At 42.2% G+C, this 6,436-nt stretch overlaps 1 pseudogene; it reads right to left on the bottom strand.

Moving 5' to 3' along the window:
* Positions 1-910: 910 nt before the first annotated feature.
* LOC123591800 lies at positions 911-2,671 on the bottom strand (annotated as a pseudogene).
* Positions 2,672-6,436: the final 3,765 nt, after the last annotated feature.

Raw genomic sequence — 6,436 nt, forward strand, 5'->3', positions numbered from 1 at the left:
TGTTGTTATATTACAGTCAGGTGTAGAATATAATGATTCAGCAATTCCACTCATTTCTAAGTGCTCATCAAAATAAGTATACTCTTAATTCCCTTTAGGGGTGCCTGGGTGGCGCAGTCGGTTAAGCGTCCGACTTCAGCCAGGTCACGATCTCGCGGTCCGTGAGTTCGAGCCCCGCGTCAGGCTCTGGGCTGATGGCTCAAAGCCTGGAGCCTGTTTCCGATTCTGTGTCTCCCTCTCTCTCTGCCCCTCCCCCGTTCATGCTCTGTCTCTCTCTGTCCCCAAAATAAATAGACGTTGAAAAAAAAATTAAAAAAAAAAAGAAAAAAGGGAACCTCCTGCACTGTTGGTGGGAATGTCAATTGGTACAGCCATTGTGGAAAATAGTATCGAGGTTCCTCAAAAAATTTAAAAAAGACCTACCAGTAATTCTGCTACTAGATATTTTCTTAAGTAATCTCTATAGGCAACCTGGGGCTCAGAAGCATTACACTGAGATCAAGAGTTGCATGCTCTACTGACTGACCCAGCCACATCCTCCCCCACACCCCCTGCCGACCAACCACTGGATATTTAACCAAAGAAAGGAAAATAGTTATTCAAGTTTCTTTTAAACATAATTTTTAAAAACTAATAAACACCTATATAAACAACTGCAAAGTAGACAAGTAAAAAAAAAATAAGGAGAAAGAGTAAAAAGACACATCCTTTACTCCATCATAAATACAGAGCTCTACTAGTGTTCTCACGTCAATATCCCATGATAGGCCTAGCTTTCCATGAGTTAGAGAGTACTCTCCACTATTATGCAAGGGGACCAGACTGCATTCAGGTGTGATGATGCCAAGCCTAATGTGCACTAGCACTACTGAGTTCAAGTTATACAATTTTGGCTCTAACTAAAGTGTAGTTAAATGACCACACTTTGTTGGATCCCATAGCTGAAGTAGATAGCAAGCCCAATCAGAATCCAGACACCAAATCGGGCCCAGGTGCCAGCTGTCATCTGCATCATAAGGTAAACATTCACAAAAATGCTCAGTAGTGGGAGCAGAGGCAGAGCAGGGACCTTAAAGTGAAGGGGACTGGAGCTCTGTGGCTGTCTCCAGATGACCCCAGTGGTCCCGTGATGAGCACCAGGAGAACAACAACCACTGAAATCCACACTTGGTCTCTAGAAAGCAGAATTGGCACCTGGACCAGCACCAGGCAAAGAAGAATGAGAAGCAGAACAAGCAGTAAGGAGCAAACATAGACAACCAGGCCAGAGAGTGGAGTGGGGGTGGAGCTGCCTGGAAAAAGTAGTCCCTGTAGAGTCAACTTCTCTTCTGCAGGTCCATTCTCCTCCTGAACTTCTGCTTCATTTCCCCCATTCTTCACCTCAGGCTGATACCTGATGATGAGAACACAAAAAGCTACCAGGGAGTAAGATATCAGGCACCCAATTAACCTGAGGTCCACAAAATCAGTGACCATAGAAGAAGGCCACTATGGCTGCAATAATTACAAAGATTACTGTGGCCATGATGGTCGTGTATATGCTGGTATGGATCTTTGCAAGGACAGGGAACAGGAGGCCATCCTGTGCCATCATGTATATTACCCGATGTATGGGGAACATAAAGCCCCCGGAGCGGACAATAATACTACAGAAAAATACAAAAGTTACAACATAGTAGGCAGGGGCCCAGCCAATATATAGAAATGCCTCAGGCAAGGTGCTCCCAGGTTTAAGCTGGTAGTAAGGCACCAAAAGTGTAAGCACTGAAGAGACACCGAAATACACCAAAAAAACTGGTGAAGAGTGAAATAACAATGCCCGTGGGGATGGAATGTTGGGGATTCTGGGTTTCCTTGATTCTGGTAACAATAATGCTGAAACCTATAAATGCATAGAAACAGGTAGCTGATACATGGAGAATCCCCTGGAAGCCAAAAGGCACAAATCCTCCAGAGCCCAGAGGGCCCAAGCCAGAGGTGTCATTGAGTCCAGCCTTTACATAGTCCTCTTCTGTGAGCTTCCAGTTGTGCAGGTCCCCCTTAATAAAGCCAGAGATGATGAAAAATCCAAGAACCAAAATTTTCACCAATGTGACCACTTTTAAACTATGAAGAACTCATTAATATTCAGATCATTCATTTCTATCAGCAACAAAACAATGACCATAGCAATGAAGCCTACATTGTCTGCAAGGACCTGAGGAACATGCTGTGGCATGCTCTCATGCAGGGTCTGAGAAATCCACTTCCCAATCAGGTTGTCAAAAATTAATGTCTAGGCCTGGACCACAATGACTGCATCAGCAATAAAGGAGAGGATGAGGTTCCAGCCAGTGATGAAAGCCCAGAGTTCACCTATAGTAACATAGCTGTAGAGATACGCAGATCCAGAATGGGGAATTCGGGCACCAAACTCTGCATAGCACAGCCCATCCAACACAGAAGATAGGCCAGCCACCAAGAAACAGATCATAGTGGATGGTCCTGCTTGATTGCTGGCCACCTCACCAGCCAGGACATACAAACCTACACTCACTGTGCAGCCCACACCCAGGGCCACTAAATCCAGAGTGCTCAGACTTTTGTCAAATTGAAATTCAAGCACTTCCTGCTCCAGTGTATGTCTGCATACCAGCTTTTGACCAAATCTGCAAAGAGTCACATATAGCATTTTAGCTGAAATTGAAGAAAATTGTAAGGATCAGGAAGCCATAACAACCCCACGAAGCCAAGAGTGTTGGACTGGATTCAGTGATGCTGAGTTAAGTTGAATTGGGTTGGGACTGCCGAGGTCTGTAGCTCAGGCTTCAAATCTGTTGCTTTGTATTTCTTCTGAGATGTGCTATCCCTCCAACATGCCTAAATAAACAATAAATATTTACTGAACAATGGTGTTCAACTAACCAACTAACCAACCAAAAATAATAAGTCACATGTAACTTGTTGTCACCCAAATATCACAGAAACTAACACCAAAGGACTACATAGAAAACTCAACCCTGCTTTCCTCCTAGAAAAAGTACCAAATAAATTTTCCTTTTTTACACACAACATGACATAATCCCATTTGGGTTGATCTAAGTCATGTAGTGACATGTACTAATTAAGACACAGCAGGGCATGAATTTATTGTTCAATAATTCACACACAGATATTTGGGTGGTGCTTGAGCATGAGGTATGACACACTGATTCACAGACTAGAGCACCTTGCTGCAATTACAGAACCATTTTTGAAATATCATCAGAGTTTAAAATAAAAATTTTGGTCCCACATTCTTAAAATCCTTAGCCCCAAAATCAGCTAGCCAAGGTAGGATGTCACCTTGGCCCCCTTTCTCTTCATTCTGTATCATCCATTTAGCTGCACTGATGACAAAAAATTTACAGTCCAATCCTTCCCTTTCCTTTTACCTAGTGCCCACAGAGGCGCTATGAAGAGAGTAAGAGGGAAGAAGGGGCAGGACCTTTATAACTACCTGCAAGAAGGAGAGGAACAGGCTGTCTGATAAGAAAAACTTGGAGAAATGGGTGCACCAGCCAAGCGAGGGTCTATCACTAAGAAAGGAGAAAAGCCAGAAAGGTGGTTTTATGAATTCTGACATTCAATAAACCTTACCCAAATCAACCAGGTAAAAATTCACTTTATGAATCTTTATGTCCACAATGAAGAGAGTATGGTGTGTAGAGAGAAAAGAAATAAGTCACCTAGCTCAGTAGCTCACAGCCAAAACAATTCCTTTGTCTCTTCCCTCTCTTGTTTCCAGGACAAAAGGTGAGCTCACTTCTGCAGACAGTCTCCTCACTGGCCACACTGTGCTCTATGCATACCTTGTACCATCTGTGATATCAGTACCCAGCCTTTTGGAGAATCTTCCTTGCTCTTCGAGCTTGTGTTAAAACACTCAATTGTAACTCTCTGTTAATTTTTCACAAGGAGTTATTTTAACTTGTTAAAACCATTGTCTGAATGTTTTCTAATGAAAGAACACTTCATGTGGTTCCTCCTTCACCCTCCTCCCCTGCTGCTATTCAAATGGCCCCCTCCTCAAGGGAGCAAAACTTTGGATAAACAGTTCACAGAAATAGCCCAGAAATGAGTAGTGGAGAACAGAGGAAACAAAATCATGCGGCCCCCACTCTCCTCCCTACCTCAGGCTTTGGTTTTGAGATAATTTTAGGTAACGTTGTCAGAGGTCTCTAAAGACAGATAGATCACGTCAAAATTGAAAACAGTTCTCTATAGATTGTCACAAGGAATGCTTGGATTATGGGTCAGTCCTTCAGTCTACAAATTCACATATAGATTTATTTGCTACCCACCAGTTCCAATATATGATTAATCAATTAGCACACAAAATAGATAAGGAAGGTCAATTCTTATTTCATGGAATATTTTCTACTCCATAAATATGATTGATGTGTCCCCCAACCACCCACAGGATTCAAACCCTTCAGTGGTTCCCCACTGACCTTCCTTCATAATCTCCCCTTTCTGCATAGTCTGATTTGTTCTGATTCCTTCAGCCTCATCCCCTACCCAGTTCCTCTTCCAGCTGTGAAATTCTATACTCACTCTGCTCCCTTGCCTCTAATACCCTCTTGGCCCCTTCATTTAGCTAACCCCCACTTACCTTTCAGTTCCTAGCTTAGAAATTGCTTCCCCAGGAAGCCTCCCCAGACTGTTATGTTGCCCTTTCTATGTGCTCTCATAGCACCCAGGTTTCCCCCATGTGTCATTTGTTCTAATGTATCAAAATTCCAGGTCAGCTGCCTGTCTCTGCCATCAGACTATGAGTTAGGTTCTCAATAAATATTTGCTGAACAAGTGTACAAACTGGGAAGAGAAACCTGAAAAGAAAAACACATAATCCAGAGCTCCTATCTTGAGATACATAATTTGTAGCCAAGTGACCTTTATAAATCTGCTTAGGAAAAGATATAAATGGTATTAACTTCCTTGCAGAAGGCATAAGAATGCAAAGTGTGGAGGGAATACCAACTGTGATAAAGCCTTCACCACACATCATTCATGGCAGGTATAAACTAAACATTGGGAATAAAGAATTATTTACCTTTGAGAAGACTTGTTAAAAAATATCAGCCTGCCTTGGGTTATAGGCAACCAACCATCCACACCCAGTGAGAGAAACCCTACTCTTTTTTTTTTTTCATTTTGAGAGAGAGAGAGAGAGGTAAGGGGAGGGGCAGAGAGAGAGAATTGCAAGCAGGCTCTATGCTGTCACCACAGAGTTCAACATGGGTCTCAATCTCATAAATCATGGGATCATAACATGAGCATAAATTGAGAGTTGGAAGCTTAATCTACTGAGCCACCCAGATGCCCTGAAACCCTACTTTTTTGAAGTCATCATGTTCAGACCCTATAATCTATGTAGGATGTCCTATGTAGCATGTTCAGACCCTATAATCTATGTAGGTTCTCACTTTGGGGGGACAGAGGGAGGCATAATGAAGATACCTGGGGACATTTTCAAACTTCAGTTCTTCTCCCTCTGGAGATTCTCTTGTCCACTAGCCCCGTACTTCCCATGACTGCTCTCAACTACCCCAAATGACAAGAAATTAACTTCAATTTCAAACAAAAGATATTTTAAAACTTTCCTTCACAGGAAGCCAGTGTAGTTTAGTAGTTAGGAGTAAAGGCTCTGCAGGTAGATTGTTCAGGTTCAAATCACAATTCAACCTCATACCTGGTGACTCTGGACAAATTAGTTCACCTCTTGGGGCTTTAGTTTCCACAACAGTCAAATGGTAGTAAAAGTAAATACTTCATAGGGTTGTTGTTAGGAGCAAGTGATATAATATCTGTAAAGTACTTGGCTCAGTGTCTAGCAAACAATGTGTACTCAATATGATCTACCTAATATTTAATATTGAAATCCTATCCAAAGTCCCCAAACTTTGAAAATCAATTAATCTTTATGAATGTCTAGACTTAAAATTATCCACTAAACCTCAAGCCTCTTAGCTTGCCATCATGAGACAATGAAACCAATTTTAGTCCATACAATTTACCTTTAAACTCTAAGGATTCTAATTAGATACCCTCACATGGTGGTGTTAAACCCTTGAGGTCCTAAGCTTACTGAGTTAGACCAGGCTCCAAAAAAATGCAATGGTAAAATTAATAATAATAATAATAATAATAATATCATTATCTATAGATCGCTCATCTCTGGAAGAGCTGGAAGAGGCATTTCTGGGCACTATAAGTGTAAGTGTAATAAATGTCATATAAAAATTTTTGGACTGGGGGCACCTGGGTGGCTCAGTTGTTTACATGTCCAACTTGGCTCAGGTCATGATCTCACAGTTTGTGAATTCAAGCCCCGCGTCAGGCTCTGTGCTGACAGCTTGGAGCCTGGAGCCTGCTTCAGATTCTGTGTCTCCCTGTCTCTGCCCCTCACCTGCTC

This window comes from Leopardus geoffroyi, chromosome B4, assembly GCF_018350155.1.
Source record: "Leopardus geoffroyi isolate Oge1 chromosome B4, O.geoffroyi_Oge1_pat1.0, whole genome shotgun sequence".
NCBI classification, from domain to species: Eukaryota; Metazoa; Chordata; class Mammalia; order Carnivora; family Felidae; genus Leopardus; species Leopardus geoffroyi.